The following is a 20,358-nucleotide window of genomic DNA, read 5'->3' on the forward strand; positions in this document are numbered from 1 at the left end:
GAACACAATTCCACAAAAACACTTCTCAAGCTGATGGAATTCAGGACAGTCAAAACATAGACACCTCAAAAACATTTCTCTCGAAACTTTATCTTGGTTATCAGTTAAGAAGTTATTTCTTCTTGTACTCGGCTTTCGCGACCTTGGGCTGAACATCGTTCATAAATTTCATAATAACATATTTACACCACATGTATCCATTTTACTCCAAGTTTTATGTTTCTTTATGGTTGTAAACCATAGACTCTTTTGATTTGTAAATATTCTACGTAAATGAGAGATCTTGGTTTTGATTCGATAATACTTAACTAAATTTCAAACTATTCTATATTGTTGGTTGAATTCGTTTGCGTCGAGTTTTAACTTTGCTTTGCCGCGGTAGAATTTTCTAATTAAGAAAAAATGGATTTGATTTGCTCTCAGAACAAGGTTTTCACTTTCTTAACCGTGCTGATCAAGCGGATGCGCAATTATGCTTCAATTACGGTTTTTGTGGCCTGATGAAAGGTAAGTGTCGTCACTTCGATTTCAATCGTCATTCAAAAATTGCAGAATTACCCATTATTCATTATCACTATTGATTTGTTCATACGGAGTTGTCACATTTAAATCGCCATTCAAAAATCATAGGTTTACCCATTATTCATTATCACTTTTGATTTCTTCATAAGATTGGTTTCTTATGAGTTTTTTTCAATACAGGCATTTTCAATAAAAAATTTTGATGGGAATAACAAGTAAATTACAATGAAAATTTCTTGATAATCAACATAACAGCATGTGTTCTCCCAATAAAAATCATATTCTCGAAATCAGTTTGATTTTCATTTGAATCCCAGTGTCTCATATAGGATTGCTAAGAACTATTATATGAGATCGTATAAATGCTATGAAGTCGTATAATCTAATTATGACGATTAAATTAAAAAAATGAAACAATTCTTACCGAGAATTTGTCTAGGAATGGCAAGGTGACAGTCTATAGGAATGGCAAGGTGACAGTCTATAATGTCTATAGGTGACAGTATCTATGGCAAAACGCCAGTACTGCCAATAAATTTTCCGTTCTAACGAAGCAAAACTACCCTCTTCAGGTGCTGTAAACATTGAAACGAACCAAATTCAATGAATAAAATGTTAGTCGCAGTTGTACTATTGCAGTTGTATTTTAGTCACAGTCTATTGCCTCAATTGACGTGACAGCTAGTACTTCGATTTAGTTACTAACTCAAGTCTAGCACCAGACAATATTAGCTACATCATTATAAAAGGTTGCCTAAATGCTTTTAAACTTACATTTGTCTGCTTTTAACGAGATCTATAAACAATTTTATTGTTCCAAATACTTGGGGAATGTCAGAAGTCAAGATGATACCAAAGACGAACGAAAACAGAACATACCAACCAATGAGCATCACTAGCAGTCTGGCAGAGGTATACCAAATTGTTGTAAAGGATATTGCCCTAAGGCTCTCTGATAACCACAATGTGTTCGACGAAACCCAAAGTAAATATAAACGAAACAACTGCACAGCTGATAGACTGCACAAACAAACTCATCACATATCAAAAGCGTATCAGTGGTCTCAAGTGCTTAGATGATGAAAAAAGCGTTTGATGCAGTGTGAAGAGCAGGACTACTAAACAGTTTGCAAACTATTGAAGTGTAAAAACCTGTGACAAGCTTGGTAAACTTTTTTCTTCCCACAGATTGTGTCTATGTAAAATTAAAAAAAAACTGGACTGGAGATATTCAGGACAGTGTCTCAGTAGTTAATTTGTCAATTTGCTGACGATTCTGCCATTTATTACAAGTGGCAGTCTGGTAAATCAATACAAAAGAAGGCCCAATCTCATAGCCAAATTAATCAAATTGTGCAGAAATCTGTCAAAGAATAAATCCTAGGAGAATATTAGTTGCTTCTCGAAATCCCGTTAAAAAGCTCTCGACTTGATCTCTTTTTTGAATTTTCATCTAAACTGAAACAAATATTGTAAAAATATAAAAATCTGTTTGGAAGGGCAAACAAAAGAATCTATCAAATATGGCGGCTAAGTCAAATAAGCATTGATGAAAACAGTTTTCGCTGGTTTTGATGAATCATAATTGCGACCACTATTTTTGCCTCAAAAGTTTGCTTGACTATCCAAACTAGTACACTAACTACAAAAAACAGCTTACTCAAAGCAGAGCTTGAGAATCTGTATGAGAAACTTCTTTTGTAAAGTGTGAAAAAACTCAGGGAAAAAACTAATATGTCTGATGTGAGGGATATTCAGATCAAATCAGCAATTAATTTCTTCAAACGCTCAAAAAAATGATAAAATCAAATCAAAACAATGGAATCGCCCGAATAAAAATACATTTCCCGAAAAACCATTGCAAGAATACGCTGAATCATCTGTTCTACTACGGTGAAAAAAATTGGCCTACCCCCTATGTTCAGAAATTTCAAAAGCTGTGAACAAACGTAAAACAGCCGGGCCTGTAAAGAAAACAATTGCTTTTTGAACAATGATCTCTTCATCTGATCAAACTGGGTGCAGTGGTTCACTCCCTATCAGGCTCGGAAGTCTTATTTGTTTTTTTTCTTTTTTTGCATGCCCTAAAACATTGATAACGAGAAAATTTTTGATTTAACCGATAATTGACATTTAATATTCCCAACTACTCCAGAAACCAAATATTTATCCACAATGCTAGCTCAGAGCACCAGCTATTAGAACTGAGACAAGCCTGCCTGAAATAATCTTTTACGCTAATTGAAGTTGATGCCGCTAACGAAACGGTCAATTGGTTTCGTAAACTGGCTTCAGTGATGCATCTGATGGGGATAGTTGTCCAAATTTTTATTGTTGAGGTTATTATATCAATTTAGCTGCTCATTGCTATGAGTGAAAGCAAGACTTCAATGGTCGTAAGTCTTGGCTACTTGATAAAATGTCTAGCTAATTGTTTTTCAAAAAACGGTGTATTGTTAATTGTGTTTGCGCACTTTTTAGCATTAGTAACCATATGGAATAAAAGTTTTTCTTTAAAAATATAATTGAGTTTTTTTTCAATCTTAAGGAAAAGGTTTGCTTTCTACTTAAGTTTGAACTAACAATATATTTTCAAACGGTTAAACCTTTGTTTTCCATAGCACCACCAAAATAATAACGTGCCTATTTCCATTTTCGGCTTTCATAGCAGCAAAATTAATTTCATCCTGTTATAAATATTTTCACAATCATAAATGAATCGCTTTGTTTTATAAATCACATATGATTTCAATTCAAAATATTTGATTTTTTATCTCTTAAAAAACAAAGCGGTGCAAATAGTGTTGCAAGGCAAACCTCTGCTTTCCATTGGGGTTAATAGAACACAATGCCGCAAAAACACTTCTCAAGCTTATGGAATGCAGGAGAGTCAAAACATAGACACTTCAAAAACATTCTCTTAGCGACTCATTTGTGGGGACTGAAATTCTATGGTTCAAGGTTTCTATTATATAACTTTTTCTAGGGAAAAATTCTGCTTCTGACTAAATTTGCTATGAATTATGTTTTAGTAGAGCCAGAGCACCTCGATGCAACTCATTTAATCACCTAGCCACCCATATGTGGTCCGATTCTCCCGCGTACCTATTTCATAGTAAATCTAATCAGAAAAAAGAACTCTCCTATACGAAAATGATGCATTAGAGATCTTGAAATCCTGATAGATGGGTCAATTATTTAATTTTCTTTGTTAGTTTATATGAAACATCAATTCAATGTTTTAATTCTATTGATTTCTAGGACCGTAGAAATATGTATTTTTTTTCAATTATATTACAGTATTTAATTCGAATTTTTTCTGTTCACATATTTTAAGTGTTTTTTCCTTAGTTCTTGCTTTTTGTTTGTTTGGACCATCAGTCTTGCAGTCATTTTTAATAAATCGGAGCAAAGAAAACTTTTGATTTCATAATGAGAATTTCAAACAATGCTTCGAAAACAACCAAAGTTAACTGTTTAATGTTTGGCTGTTTTAACTGTCTCTTCTATTTCCAGCCTTTGTGTATTTGAGCGCTAACAGCTCTGTGCAGTAATCTATAATTATCGGTTCCGTCCAAAGTGACGATATGTTCATATTCAAACGACCTTCTGGTTGAATTTGACCTTCAAAATTGCTCGAAAGTTTTATTTTTTTCCAAAATTTATTTAAAAAGCTTTTCGCTGACGTAGTTAATACCACATACACAACACACGCACGCACACACACACACACACACACACACACACACACACACTCACGCACACATACACCCACAAGCACACAGACACACACACACACACACACACACACACTTACACACCCGCACACATACACGCACACCCACACACACACATAGACACACACGCACACGCACACACACGTACACTAAACACAGACACACACGCGCACCCACACACGCACACACACACACACACACACACACACACACACACACACACATACATACATACACTTACACATACACTTACACATACACATACACGTAGATGTACACGTGTAAGTACGCATACAAATACACGTACAGCTACGCATGCACATGCACGCCGTTTGTGATTGTTTGTGTATGTTGGTGTGTGTTTCTGTTTGTTTGTGTTTGAGTTTGTGTGATCAACTTTGAATTGTTTTTCACAGAATATAGGGAATCAAATTAGAGCGCGAGAAGGAACAAAAAAATCTGCAGGTTCAAGAAGAACTTCTAATTGAAATTAAATCATTTTTTATTATAAACAATACTGTTTTTTTCAGAATTCAACCACTCAAAAAAGAATTATATGAAGTTTTTCGATGCCACTCTTCATGTTTACTGCAAGTGAGTTTTTAGTTTGTGAACATTCGCTAAAGGTAATACTAATTGCGAATACATTTAACCGATGATAACAGACAGCAAACCAGCAAAAAATCGCAAAATCAGATGTTTTACAAAAACTTCTAATCGCATTTCCGTGGCACTAACATTTTTTCCAATAAAAGGGAGGTTCAAAGTGAGCAATGTTGACTAAGCAAATTAAGTTGAGATTTATTTGTCTGCGCCACTATGGGATAAAAATTGCTCGCAACTTTGCATCCGGTTTTTTAAAAATGGCACATATTTCAAGTGACCTCTGAACATATAGACTGATTCTTTGTATTCATTGCACTCCCGTGAATTCTTTTGTGTTCATTACTTTGTGTGAACACACAAATTCTTGTTTTTGCACTGATAATGAAACTTCATTTACCGTTCCAAAGGTGTAAAACTATCAATTGTGGACTTTAAACCAACCGGGCGAATGAAACCAGTTTTGAATATTCTTGTTATTACGTTTTGCAAGTTCACGCAAACCGAGCAGTAAAAAATGATCATATTGTATATCATTCATGTGAGAATATCTTTAAGCCCAAGACAAATATCATGTCACGTATGTCCTGCGCTCTCGGCTATCTCACTGTTGTGCACTGAAAATGTTGTACTGAAGTCTGGTGTCATTTATAAATTTTTTTGAATTCGAAATTTTTACTCGAAATTCTTTGAAAAGTTGGTTTTGACTTGGGAATCATTTTGGATTTGTAATCCAAGTCTTGGTAAAGACTTGTCAGACTTGTTTTTAGACGTGCACAGTACTGATCTTGACTTGCAATTCAGTCCGGGATGAGGAGAAGTTAATTAGCTATTGATGGTGATTTGTTTCCTCTCGGTCATGTGTCTGGTTTTCGTTTTGGGCCATCTTTTCAAAAACACTGCCAAAATTTCTGGTAATGCATCGCATTGGCTCCTGAAGTTGTCGAAGAAAGTAGCTTTTCAATATTTCCCTAAACTCTTTGTCTTATTTGCCGTCGTCAATTTTCTTATATCATTAATTAGAATTAGGCCATTTCAAAAAAAGCTTCTATCCAGCCGTGATTATCCAGATGTCTCCTCGAGTATATTATAATAGCGTTCTTAATTAAATAATTAACTCAACTGATTCCAACTGATTTGCGATCAAATTTGTTAATTGATTTTTGATGTCCAAAGACACGAGAAGATACAACGGAAAAAATGACGGTTTATTATTACCCAGGTTGAGGTCCCAGACGGAAAGTCGATATGTCCAGAGCCAGATGAACGCACGACGGGGGTGTCGTGCGTTCAAATTTACATGGTCTGGAAACAAGGAAAAACGCACGAAAGTCTGGGCATAACAACAGAAATCTATAGACTTCAAAATGAAATCTTCGGAGTCTTTTTAAGTTAAAACGAACCTCTTTCTGGTAACTATATTTGGGGCTTCCCAATTACACATTAAGCAAAGTTAAGGTTAATTTACCACTCAAGAACCCCCCCCCCCCCTCACTTCCAAGGAATTATGGCCATCATTATGGAATTTTTAAATTTATTGGGAGGGTGAGGGTGGAGGGTTTGCTGCCTATATACGTAACATGATCACTCAGCTGGGCGGAGCTTAAAAGCGAAAGATCCCTCTTTTAAATAGGAAAAAATGACGGAACAAATAATTGACACCTCCCAAAGTACCTGCGTCACTCTTCATTATAATTTTTGTAAACTAATCAAACTGTAGAAAACTAAAGCAAAATACACTTCCTTTAATTTTTCCAACTTTTCTTAATTTCAAAACTTTTACCTTAAGCTATCACTGATTGCAGAAATATTGCTTTTAGATAACTCTAAGCCTTTAACTTTTATTCGATAATTTAATATGAAAGTTTCGTTCTTTTACGCGGATTCATTTCCAGGGGTACCGCAAAAAGTGGAAGCAGCCTTGGTAAGAATTCCTTTCAATTAAATAAAATGTCAGAAATTGCTTGGAAAGCTTTTTTCTTGATTCGGTTGAACAATTCTGTTATGGAAAACGTCGATTCTCTTTTATCAAAAAATAATTGAAGGTAAAAGAAAATTGAAGAGGCAGTTTATATCAATTTTGGCCACTTCTGTGTACTACTCTACATAAAACTCATATGCGGAAAAAAAGAATCAAATCTTTTCAAGATTTTACAATTTATGCCCGATGATCGAACCGAATAATCAAAAGTTTGAAAAAACAGGAAAAAAACAACGTCAAAAAACTACAACTTGCGATTTGATTTAAGCATTTTTCCAAAACCGAAGTGCTATCATCGATGAAGACTTTTTGCTCGATATAATGTAAGGAAAATTCTGCACTGATTAAAGATGCTTTCAGCTACTGCACAAAATAGGTCTTCTTTTACAAAATGTGATGCCGCACCTGCTTAACTTTCTGGAAGATTTTCTTTATCTGAATTATTAAATTGTTTTTTTTATCAGATTTCCGGATTTCCTTCTAATCTGAATGTTCTATAAAACTTTATTGTTCCGACCCCACTTGTGGGGGAAGGAACTATATACTCAAATGGGTTTTTTTTTTTTTGTTCAGTGAATTTTGGCCGATCGATATATTCGTCGTAGAGAAATGTGAGTGGTATCATTAAAAAGCTGGTCCAGCGTAGAATTCAAAAGTAAAAAGATTTTTTTGAATTTCGTTTTTTTCGAGGAGTTATCGAGGATTGAAGTTTTGTGTGAACAATGGGATCTTTAGCATGATTGTTCACTTTTAGTACAATTTTCTTCAAACTAAGATCTTTTTTACGAAAACATTAATTCAAATTTCTATAAAAAGAATAAATTTTGAGTTCGTAAAAGTTGAATGCAAGGCGATAGAAAGACTAGTTCTGGTCTCATAGGGAAGTTCACTATCAAAAAAAAATCGAACTCTAATTGAGAGCCCTTTTTTTAATAAAACTTTTCTCTTTTTTGCTTTTTTAAGTCACCTAGAGACAAGTCACATTTTATATCGACGTTCTATTAATGACAAAACTCCTTTATAGTCGAATGAAGCGCAATGAACAAAAAACGTCGTTTTCAAGGAATTGCTCATGTTTTTTTTTGGCTTCGATTCTGAGTTTTCGTAATTTTGAATGAAATTTTGAATTTCTTTTTGAAGTTTTACTATTTTTTTTGGAGTCCTATGGTAGGGATTCATTGACTAACAGTGCAATATGTTCCATAATGAGCATTAAGTGAACATGTCTATTTCATTGAGGGGGCGGCTAATGGCTGTTAAGACTTAAAAAATAATTTTTCGAATTTTTTTTCGAATATTAAAGAATCATAATCTTATTATAGTGAATTGTAAGTCAGTCCAGGGGTGAGAGCACCCTCTTCCTTCCTACTGCAACCAAAATTAAACTGGTTAGCGGTTTTATCTTCTATCTATTGGTTATATGACTTCAATGACAAAAAATTGCAATTTTTTAAAATTTTTTTTGGATTTTTACGTATTATTGGTTACTTTTGAAATCTTATCACATTATCCAAATATTGACAGTTCCCATTAGCTTAAAAACGATGTTCTGTGGATGACCAATAAAAATTTTAAACAAAAATTTATGGTTTAAATGGCTTCGACACGTTCTTCTTGCACTTTTCTACTGATTTTTTGGTTTTCTCCTGTTTTTTTTTGTTGTTTTAATAGTCATTATACTTACTGTGATCTCATAATGAATACCTATGCATGACAAACATAAATGTACTGCCACCGGGGCATCTTTGAGCGTTTTTATTGACTTCCGTTGAAAGCTATAGAATTTAATGTCTGTTAAAATAAAAATCATTTTTCGAAAATTCTATTTGAACAATAACAATTCCTAAATTTTTCTTGAACTGTTAGTGAGTTTCAGTATTGACTGGACCCACTTGCTTTTTACTGCGACTAAAAATATTCTGTTTAGCTGTTTTATCTTCTAGCTATTGGTTATATGACTTCAATGACAAAGATTTCAATTTTTTTAAATTTTTTTTTTTGGATTTTTTGAATTATTGGTCACTTTTGAACTCTTTATCACATTATCCAAAGATTATTGTAATCCAATTGGCTTAGAGAGGACGTTCAGTGGATCACAGAGAAAGTTTTCAGAGAATAGCTAATGGTTTAATTGTCTTCGACACTTTCTTCTCGCATTTTTCTACTGAATTTTAGTTTTTGCTGTTTTTGTTATTGTTTTCTGTCATAAGACTTATTGTGATGTCTTTTTAACTATCTATGCATGACAGACATCATTTTCCTCCCTATGGGTTATATCTGAGCATCGTCATTGAGCTCCGATGAAAGATTGAGTTTACTGGCTGTTAAGGGTTTAAAAATAATTTTTCGAAACTTTTTTGAAATTCAACCATTCCTAATTTTTTTTCGTGAATACTCTTGGTCATTGTTGGTTCTAACAGAATCCATTTCCGTTCTACTATAGCCAAAATTAATCTGGTTAGCGGTTTTATCTTCTACCTATTAGTTTTAAAACATCAATGCCACGAGAATTCATATTTTTTTTGGGTACTTTATTTTGTTTTTCGATCCTTTTGAAATCTTATCACATCATCTTACTGCTGAGAGTCCCTATTGGTTTAGGGAAGAAGTTCAACGGATCATAAATAAAGTTTTCAGGGAAGAGCTTATGATTTGAGTTGCTTCGATATTTTCTTCAGGCACTTTTCTACTGAATTTGTGGTTTTTGCCTCTCTCTGTTGTTGTTTTCATAGTCATTAACTTGTTGTAAGGTCTTATTGATGAAATACGATTGGCAAAAAAACTTATTGTCCCCTCGAGGCATCATTTATTGTATATACTGGCTTCCGTTGAAGGCTAATGAATTTAATGGCGTTGATAATACGTGTTTTCCCGCAATTTTCGTGCGTCTAATGTATTTGTTTATATTTGTTGATTTTTTGAAATTATATTGATAAAAAAGGTTTTCCCATTGCTCCTGAAAAATTAATTTAAAATTGAAGAGTGTTTAGTGAAAAGTTCATTTTTTTAATGCCTTCGACCCTTTTGTCGCTCAATTTTTTTTCCTGAATTCGCTGTTTTTGTTCTTTAGGTAGCCGTAAATTGCTCACAGATCTCATAGGCTTGTAATTGAGGACTGAATGAATGATGTTGCTCGAAACATTCAGTATATAGCGAATAAGTTCCTTTCGTCAAATTTAACTTCTATTCATCAATCAGATGTCCCGTCGAATTTCGTGTATTTCAAGAAATAACATATATATTGATATTATGTGCCACTGTTGTTTCGTTTTTCTGAACGTTTATTGAATGGCCATTTTTTGCGTTTCTTTTTCTCTTCCTTCAGAACAATCGCGTAATAACAGATCCCAATGGTTTTTAAATGTGGCCCAAGTAAACTTATTTAATCTTTCAGTATAAATCCTTCAACTGAAATAGCAGAAATAACAACTGAATTAAAAATACATATTCAGATGATAGCTATTGATTTTAATGGTAGCAAAGGTTTGTGTTTTCGCAAATCGTTTGTAATTTTTTGAGTTTCTCTTTAGTTTGTTTCTATGGCATAGTCTGACCACAGACGGGTGCTTTTGGTTTTGTAATGACTTTTTAGTAATTTATCAAGGATTTTTTTATTAAAAACCAATGTTTTTTAAGATTTTTGAATTTTCTTGGTGCAAAAAATGTTGATTAATTTTTAAGTTTCGCCTCACTGTTCGTTCTTTTTGTCGGCTTGTTACCTAGTCTCGTTAAGAAAACTTTTCATCTGCTGTATAGTTAGTAAAAGGTAAACTTGTGTAGTTAAGGTTTTATCTGACTGCATTTTGACGTTGTTACCAGGTGCTTTTAAATTTAGATATTCATTTTTTGCCGCCAAAATTTTGTTGGTGCTATTTTTTTTCTAGTCTCTTCAATGTCAGGTCACGTTGGTGCTGTAATGAAGCATGGCATTAGTAATTCAATTAGTAGATAGAATGTGTAACGATTGTTTTAAACTCAAACATCTATTTTTGTTATCTCTTGATTTGGTTGACATTTTAGTCAAAAATGTAGATGAGCTCGGGTCGGAACATCATGTGCGAACGCACATTAACGAGCCGCCTTGTTTTGTCACCAGTTATTATGAGAAATTTTCACCTAGTTTTGATTAGGCAATATAAGCATCCATGTTTTCTTTCTTTTTCACTGCACTACAGTTTTTATAGTGAAAATCAATAAAATAAACCCATTTAATTTTTTTCAGAAAAAAGGTTAATCGCAATGTATATGAAAGAAAACTATTCCAGTTCTTTTTTGAGATAAATCGCTTTTAGTGCATATTGCAAAAGTTTTTTCTAATTATTTTTTCAGTTGACAATTCGGTTTTGGCTTAATTTGGTCTATTAAGTGTTTGATGAGATTAGTAAATTAAGTCTTTCGGTGATTTCGTTTAGCAATTGAAAAAGTTTGATGTTTTTTTGTGGTAAGCAATTCAATCCGGAGCTCCCATCAAAATGCAACAAATGCTTGCGAAAAACTCTCCCCTCCAAGTTTGAGGTTAAAACTTGTCTTCGCCCAAAGATACAGACATTTTTTGAACGGACACAGGGGGTATTGCGAGCTCAAACATACACAAGCCAGGGAATTATTAACGGGCATCATTAACGGATCGTTACAGAACAAGGGTGCACTAAATGAATGCATTTGAGTGTCGAAGATATTTGTGAGCTCTCTTTTCGTTCCCAGGCCACACTGCAAATGGTTTTCAAATATTCGGTAAAGTCAAAGAGAAGATTTTGTCCGAATTTTGACGGACTTTTTGAGAAAAGTTTAACGAAATTACAAAACTCGAAGTTGTATATCACTTATCGTAAGATTTACCTCATTTCTGCATTTTTTGCCAAAATAAAACATTGAATTAGCGCTGACCAGTTTTGATGGACCAGTTTTTTAATTATCAATCCATTTTGCTCAACTGAATTTTGAAGTCTGCATCATAAGCGACTTCACGAATGTGGACGAACGAGTCTACGAGTCTGGGTCATAGCAATTTTTGGTCCTCGTTAGTATTTTCATAACTTGAACAAGCTAATGTCTGGATCATGAACCATTTTGGTATGGATGGTCTCATGGACGCAGCGCAACTTTGAACGAGCCAAAGTCTATAGACGATAGGTGATTTCGATCTGCCTGGGTATTTTCCTATGATATCATTGTCTGGATATGTATTTTTTAAAGTAATTTGTAACGAGGACCACAGCCGGAGCTACACTTGTCAATTTTTACCAATTTTTGGTATTTTTTATTAAAACGTATTTACTAAAAAAAATTTCAATCGCTGCTATCATCAGTTGATGAGTGTTTATGTTATTTGTTTTATTGTATTGACCACATGTAGCTATGTTACTGTTTTTTTCTTCATTTTGAATTACAAGTTCTTGTGATAGGTTTTCTTTAAATCATTGCAATCTTTTCGTATGAAGAACTATTTTTGATATTTTATCAGAATTCAATATCGTTTTGCTGTTAAGTCAGCCTCCAACAGAAAATTCAGCGGTCATTGAGCCCTCAATAGTTGAGCTTCGGGCAGGGTGAGTGCCAAAATGTGGTGATAATTTTATTTGAAAGGGGGGAGGGGGTCAAGGTAACTTTTTAGCACTACAATGCTTTCTCATTTTTCAGTTGCTTGTTACCTGCTGCTTTTGTGTATGAATTTTTGCCAAGAGTTGTTCAGTTTTGAGTTTAATGTCGTTGTTAATGAGTTCTTTAATTTTGTTGTTACAGACAGACAATCTTCACTTCTACACGACAATAACTCTTGTAGACAAAGAAACTGCTACGTTTTTTTTGACATTTCTCTGGAAAAAGTTCAAACCCAGTTACTATAAGAAAAAAAGTTGAGATCAGTTTTATAAATGGTTTCTTTTCTCTTTTTTGGCGACAAATCTTTTCAAATTATCTTCCTTGTTTTGTGGCAGCAATTATGGCTTTAAAAATAGATCAGATCTAAAATCCAAGCCTTTTCTTTTTTGAGGGAATTAATTCCGCTACTTTTTCAATTGTTTTTATTCATTTTTTTGTACAAAAAATGTTGAAAAGAATTATGTGATTACTTTTGGATTTCCCCACAATAAGCTTATCTAATTGAAGAATGGTACGTTTACTTCAATCAAATGTCACAAAATGTTTGTTAGAAGAAAATAAGATCAATAAAATTTAGATGAGTTGTAAATTCTTTGGGCTGACACATAGGGAGACACGCTTTTATTGCTCCAAGCTTCAGTAAATTTACTATTCGAGTGACTTTTTAGCAGCTTGTCTGTCGAATTACAATAGAGTTTTCAGTTGATCATTTAAAAATTTGCAATCGCTTATCAATTTTGAACTAGTTTTGGGTCTAGACCAAGTAAGGCGTTGGATCTCAAGTTTAAAACCACTTCTGTTTTTCTTTAGTTTCATATCAGATCTTCATGATTTGCGAACCGACAGTAATAATTTTTGCTAACTAAACAAACTATCAGAAACTGGAAAGATCGTAATAATAAACACAAATGGATCGACCAGCCTAGAAAACAAATAAAACAGATAACAAAATAACTTCAATACGGTAAGATTTTTAAGCTAAAAATCAAGGCCCGGCTTCGATCCCGACAAAAAATCTTCAAAGTCATATGAAAAAATCTTCAAAAAATTTTCAACGTCTCATTTACATCAGTGATTTCCAGGTCAAGGTCAAAGAGAGACGTGACTTCTGATCAGACCACCTTCGAGTCAACACCTGCGCATCCTGCGCTCAAATTGCAAAGTCTGTAAAATTCTGCGAAATGCTTGACATTACCATCTGACATCTAACTGACCTATTTAAATCAATAATTAGAATAAAACGGAAATACAGGTAAAAATAGTAATACAAAAATTGTTTTTCTATTACAAGTCACTATTACTACCCTGGTTGAAGTGCCAGACCGAAATGAGCGCACCAGGGGCGTCGTGCGTTCAAAATGCGCTGGAAAGAAAAATGAACGCACCAGAGACTGGGCATAGATGTTTTTGAGCGCACAATAGTCTGGATGTAGGTGTGTTCAAACGCTCAATAGTTTCATAATTGACTGACTGGTCCTGTTGACTCCTCTAAAGAAACGGATTTGAGTTTTTAATATTAGAACTCAAGTTTAACAGTTTTAACGACTTTGAAGCCATTTGTTTTCAAAAAAGAATATTTTTTTTGTTTTACAATCTTCGATATTTGTTTTTAATTTTTTGTTACTTAGTGTCACTTATGAAAAATCTCGTTGGAAAAATCTCGGCCATCGCACAGTATTTGTTAAAATTTCACTGTTTATTTGACATGTTTTTAAAGCAGTTGGCTGTTTTTTTTTGCATCTCACACGTTTTTTTTTATTTTTGTTGCCCTGTCCATTAGACTCCCTAAACAATGTTTACATGGGTTTTGTAATAAACCCATTGTGAATTAAATTAATGATATAAATTTGAATATAAATGCTATTGTGGTTTTGAAACCAATTGTTTTGAAAAAATTTATTAGGTTTTGTGGATTTTGCCCTGATTGTAGTTGTTTTTTTATTGAAAGGTCTATTTGGTCTCTATTGCGTCATATTTAAGTCTACTTGACCGTTTCTTCGTATCTTCCAGTTTGAACAGATTTGATATCACTTGTCTTTATTACCTTTTTTTATTTTTTTGTTTTTTGTTTTTTTGTTTTTACGTTTTTATACTGTATAAATATAAAAAAAATATTTAAATCAGATTATCAAAAAACTTAGTCGTTAATTGTATTAAATAAATATTTTTCATTTTCTGAAAACCAAAGCATAATAAACTATTTAAAAAATCCATTTGACCTTCTTTTTTGTGTAATTTTTTGTCCTTAATGTACTCTGAATTTGAAGCGTTTTTGAAATCCCATTTTTTCCATTTTGTAGTTTTTTTTGAATTCCTCGTGTTATCGCATGATCAACGGTAAATGCATGAATTTTTTGTGCAACGCGCAGGACTAGGCAAGCCTTTTATGTTCAAAATGAAGTTAATTCAAACTACACGCAACTAAAGCTCCAACATAAACTATTTCAATATGAGTGCAAATTCCGCAAGGGTTATTTTTCACTGGTGAGGTGAATGCCTCAGCTCTAAACATTTAAAGAAGACAATTATATCTTTGAATGCCTGACTCATGTTAATGTAATAATTTATGAGAGATGTGGCTCAGATTTTCTATTTATCAATGAAAATCTTCCAGCTAAGTTTATTCGAGATGTTGCGTAAATCACATGAAAATTTGCATGAGAACAGTTGACATGTCGTTGGCTTAAGTATTTTTGTGGCAAATTTTTTACGTTTTTTTGAAAGTTATATAATGAGCTATATGTGTGCGATCAATTCACTACTCAACAGATGTAAAAACTGAAGCTAGTAATTATCTGTGAAATAGAAATGGCATTGTATATGTGAGAAAGAGAGAGCGATAGAGAGTGTGTGCGTGTGTGCGTGTTGTATGTGTTTGTGCGTGCAACAATGCGTGTGCATGCGTGCGTGTGTGTGCGTGTGTGTGTGTATGTGTGGGTTTGTATATGTCTTCTGAACTTCTCATATTTCACTAGTCAAAAGCATCCCATTGGTTAAAAAGATCAGAATGTGAAATGAAGACAGTTGTATGTTTGATTACTACATTCTTTTGTAAAAACAATATGAATGATGGGTATAAAGTAGATGTATATTTGCATGAAAACAGTTGTTGTGTTGTTTGCTCACGTATAATCGTGGTAAAATTTTTACATTTTAAAACTTTTAAAATAAAATCTGAGCGATGTGTTTCTCAGTAAAATACTAGCTTCATCTGTTGAAGCTAGTATTTTACTGGGAATTAGAAGTTGCACTGTGTGTGTGAGGGAGAGCGGTAGAGAGAGAGAGAGAGAGTGTGTGTGAGATGGAGAAGAACGACAGAGAGTGAGAGAGTGAGTGTGAGCGTGTGAGTTTAGCAGGTGCGTGTGTGTGTGTGTGTGTGTGTGTGTGTGTGTGTGTGTGTGTGTGTGTGTGTGTGCGTGTGTTGGAGTTCTGTTCATCGGATTTTTATCAACGAAAGTTGCAGTTGATATCCTTGAAAATTTTCTCTTGAACTTGTTCTTTGAAAAAGCGTTTTCAAACGATTTTAAACTTTGGTGCTTCTGAAATGTTTGTTTTCTGGATTTTCGACTGCATTCAATTAGGTAGAAAGGCAATTTTGGAGGTCATTTAATTAGTATCGATTTTTTTAATCTGTTGTGATCGTCTGTCAAAAATTGGCCTAATCGTGTCCAATTTTGACGATTTAACAATAATAACGAATAAGAAACTTCCGAAAACGCTAACTCAGATTGAAAATTTTCCTGATCAGAAATTGTGCTGCCCTAAAAGTCATTGTGCCAATTTTTCTGAACATTAATTAAGACAGAGCTTCCGTTGTACTTGATAATCACATTCAGTGTCCAGTTTTATTTAAGTTGCTGTGACAGAATAGTTATATTAACCTCATTTAAAAAAAAAGAAAAATAGTCAACTGCGTTCCTGTGGAGTCATTATCTCACAATAGCTCGAGGCTCTTGTGTCTGGAATCGTTTCACTTTTTAATTTTTTTTCTCTTCTGGGTAATATTTGTTATTAATTTTAAATATCATTTGGCTCTAAGAACTGCCAGCAGTTAGCATCTATTTCGCATTATAAATCCTGCTTCCAGGTAAAAAAAAGTCTGAAACCTGAAGCTCCCTTTTTGTAATAATCAGAACCAATGATCATACTAAGACAGATATAGCTTAGGTATTGTTTTAGTCCTACCGTTTTCCCAAATTTTTACCCAAAAAGGAAAGGAATTCATTATACATTCATGGGGGGGGGCATAAATTCATGGGGGGCATAAATACATCTTTTCAACTGGAGCAGAGACAGAACGTTCAGAAAACTCGGGTCTTTCCCGCCATAGCCCCCCCCCAATGAAATTATTTTCCCATTATGCTATATTTACCATGTTTGGGGTTACAATAGGAAAAAACCCCAAAATTCTTTTGTGGTTTCTTAATATAATAGTAGATTGATGATCATTACCCAGGGACATGTTGTATGCTGCTTTCATAGCAATTTTTTTCTATTGATTTTAAATTGAAATTGAAAGAACTGTCTGTTCTTTTCATAATGGGAATGTCTAGGATTTGGCGCCAATTTACAGCTCCATTATGCAATAAAAGCACTGACAGCAATAATGTGTTATATAACAAAAAGCGAATCTGAACTCTAATTTACAGGTATTTCAATTAGCCGGAAACGATTCGAGCGCATACATTATAATTGAGCATAGATTTCGGGATAAAATGCGGGTATTTCCCATTATAGCGCCCAAAGATATTAAGTGTCGTCATTGTATATTTACGGTAGCGGGGGAGGAGGCTATACGACTACTAAGCTGACCGCTAAAGCCAAAATTCTTGTTTCATTTTTATTTTACATCGTTTTTATTGTTAGTAAACTTGAAATTTGTTAAATAGCGCCTGAAAAAGACCATAGTTTGAACATAAAAACATTGGAGGAAAAGACAGCAATTTAAAGACTTTTTGGTATACAAAATTGTAAAATGACTGAAAAAATGTTGCTACTAAAAATCTACATTTTGACGTAAATTGTGTTTTTTAAAGGGACATTGTGCAATCAAGGTGAAAAAAACCATTAGTTTCAGTTTGCTAGTGAAGCAAAACGTCATAGGCTGTCTAATGGCGCTGAAAATCTAGCAAATTGCAACGCCATCATGAATCCGTATCATGTTCAAAACAATGTGGTGTACTGGGGTGGGGGGGGGGGGTATTTTACTTGGTGGGTATGACGTGGATATTTTTCTTGAATGAAATGATTGTTATGGTTATAAACAGCAACAGCAGCAGATCTAATTGTCCCAATTTTCCGCCGAGACCATAAAATCACTCCTAGGCTAAAAATACATGATTTTTCCCCTATTTTCCTGCATCGCCGTCATTCGCCATAAAAATCACCACTATAGTAATAAAGCTAGTTAGTACATACAACCGGGGTTAATAATGGTTAGCTTACTTGCCCAGTTATTATTAAAGATCTCTGTTTGATGTTATAAGATACCTGCATGAGATGGGATAACCCGTACAGATTTCTGCTGGGGGTCTTTTTTGTGACTTTCAAAACCCCGCTGCTTCATTTTCCGGTGCGCTTGAGCACAAAGAAAACTAATTTACATTGTCTTATTCCTCAGTATTCTTTCATCCTCATTACGGCCACCTTTTTTGTTAACATCACACAAAAAATTGTAATCCCAATTTTTAAGTTCTCTTTATTGAAAATAGAATCCGCATTTTTAAGTTCTCTTTATTGAAAATGAAATTGGAAATAGTTTTATTGATTGAAGAAATAGCTAGCTAGTGATTAGCTCCGCCAAGTTCTAAAAGTAGAAAAATTCAGCAGCAATTTTTCCTGAGAAGCAATAAAAAAAGAAAAACCTTTTATTTAATTTTCAATTTTTTCCGCTTTCGTTTTTTGAGACAAGCTCGAAACAAATCTTAATTCAAACAAGGTTTTTTGCAAACCCTTCCGACAAGCCATTAATAGATACATTGTTAATAGTAAGACCCCTAGAATACTTTTCTTGGGAATCTATGACATTATTATTAATATATAGCATGTTCCACAAATCTTCAGCGTTTGATTCAATAGCTTAGCCGATCTTCAACACTTTTTGCAGTTAAAACTCAACAATTTGTTTGCAAGATGAATTCTTTCACAAGTTATAAGGATGAAACAATTGGTAATTGGAGAACAGAAAAATTCCTGAATCTTTCTCTGAACCGATGTGTATCAGGTATTTATTCGAATACGGAAAAAACCTAAGAAGTGACGAAATTTAGCAAATTTTTTTAAATCAATTTTCACCTCATTATGCTTCGACAAAGCAACACTGACGAAAAAATGAGCCAGTGTGTGCATTAACATTTTTACCATTTTGATTATTTATTTATTTTCCTTTGCACCGTTTGCAATTTACAATAGATACATTGTTAATAATATGACCCCTAGAATATTTTTCTTGGGAATATTTGACATTATTAAGATATAGCATGTTCCACAATTCTTCAGCGTTTGATTCATTAGCTTAGCCAATCTTCAACACTTTTTGCAGTTAAAACTCAACAATTTGTTTGCAAGATGAATTCTTTCACAAGTTATAAAGGATGAAACAATTGGTAATTGGAGAACGGAAAAATTCCTGAATTTTTCTCTGAACCGTTGTGTATCAGGTATTTCTTCGAATACGGAAAAAAAACCTAAGACATGACAAAACTTAGCAAATTTTTTTGAAATCAATTTTCACCTCATTATGCTTCGACAAAGCAAAACTGATGAAAAAATGAGCCAGTGAATGCATTAACACTTGTACCATTTTGTTTATTTATTTATATTCCTTCGCACGGTTTGCAAATAACAATAGACACATTGTTAATAGTATGACCCCTAGAACATTTTTCTTGGGTATATATGACATTTTTAAGATATAGCATGTTCCACAAATCTTCAGCGTTTGATTCAATAGCTTAGCCAATCTTCAACACGTTTTGCAGTTAAAACTCAACAATTTGTTTGCAAGATGAATTCTTTCACAAGTTATAACGGATGAAACAATTGGTAATTGGGGAACAGAAAAATTCCTGAATTTTTCTCTGAACCGTTGTGTATCAGGTATTTCTTCGAATACGGAAAAAAACCTAAGACATGACGGAACTTAGCAAAATTTTTTGAAATCAATTTTCACCTCATTATGCTTCGACAAACAACATTGATAAAAAAATGAGACAGTGTATGCATTAACAATTGTACCATTTTGTTTATTTATTTATATTCCTTTGCACGGTTTGCAAATAACAATAGATACATTGTTAATATTAAGACCCCTAGAATTTTTTTCTTGGGAATATGTGACATTATTAAGATATAACATACTCCTCAAATCTTCAGCGTTTGATTCAACAGCTTAGCCGATCTTCAACACGTTTTGCGGCTAAAACGCAACAATTTGTTTGCAAGATGAATTCTTTCCCAAGTTATAAAGGATGAAACAATTGGTAATTGGGGAACAGAAAAATCCTGAAATTTTTTCTGAACCAATGTGTATCAGGTACTTCTTCGAATACGGAAAAAAACCTAAGAAATGACGAAACTTAGCAAATTTTTTTGAAATCAATTTTTACCTCATTATGCTTCGACAAAGCAACACTGATGAAAAAATGAGCCAGTGTATGCATTAAAATTTGTACCATTTTGTTTACTTATTTATATTCTTTTGCACGGTTTGCAAATAACAATAGACACATTGTTAATAATATGACCCCTAGAATATTTTTCTTGGGAATATTTGACATTATGAAGATATAGCATGTTCCACAATTCTTCAGCGTTTGATTCATTAGCTTAGCCAATCTTCAACACTTTTTGCAGTTAAAACTCAACAATTTGTTTGCAAGATGAATTCTTTCACAAGTTATAAAGGATAAAACA

At 33.5% G+C, this 20,358-nt stretch overlaps 1 protein-coding gene across 1 annotated transcript in view; it reads left to right on the forward strand.

Moving 5' to 3' along the window:
* Nucleotides 1-435: 435 nt before the first annotated feature.
* LOC142355131 (uncharacterized) overlaps nucleotides 436-20,358 on the forward strand; it is a gene marked incomplete at its 3' end in the record, with an annotated part of 36,292 nt that continues 16,369 nt past the window's right edge. The window contains exon 1 of the mRNA XM_075407390.1: nucleotides 436-507. The remainder of the gene's footprint in view (nucleotides 508-20,358) is intronic.

Source organism: Convolutriloba macropyga, unplaced genomic scaffold (assembly GCF_964194025.1).
Source record: "Convolutriloba macropyga unplaced genomic scaffold, txConMacr16.3 SCAFFOLD_1395, whole genome shotgun sequence".
Classification (NCBI taxonomy): domain Eukaryota; kingdom Metazoa; phylum Xenacoelomorpha; order Acoela; family Convolutidae; genus Convolutriloba; species Convolutriloba macropyga.